Below are 538 nucleotides of genomic sequence, written 5' to 3' on the forward strand. Positions count from 1 at the left end.
TGGTCTGGTGAGGGAGGGGCAGGTCGTGGTGTCCCCGCAGGGTGATGCCGACCAGCACCGCAGCCACCGGACGGACCCAAAGAGCCGCAGGGTTTGGGGGGGTTGGGGGTGTCATAGAAGGGGGGGGGCACAGCGGGACATAGAAGGGTGTAAAGACACACAGACACAGCTGGACACACAGACACAGCTGGACACACAGGAGCACATCTGGACAGAGGGACACATGGAGACACAGCTGGACACATCAGGACACACAGACACGTCCAGACATACGGACACACCTGGCTGTGGGGACACACCTGGGCTGCACAGGGTCCATCCGGACACACTGAGCTCGGCTTCACACCAGACACATCGATCAGCCCCACAGACACATCCACCCCCATAGCGACCCCCGCCCCCTCCCCATAGCGCCCCATGGACACATCATCGATCAGCCCCACAGCCACATCCACCCCCAGCGCTGCCCCCCGACCCTCCCCATAGCGCCCCACGGGCCGCTCACACGAACCTGTTGTTTCCCAGCCCCAAAGAACAT

The sequence above is a fragment of the Coturnix japonica genome, chromosome 25, assembly GCF_001577835.2.
Source record: "Coturnix japonica isolate 7356 chromosome 25, Coturnix japonica 2.1, whole genome shotgun sequence".
In the NCBI taxonomy this organism is placed as follows: Eukaryota; Metazoa; Chordata; class Aves; order Galliformes; family Phasianidae; genus Coturnix; species Coturnix japonica.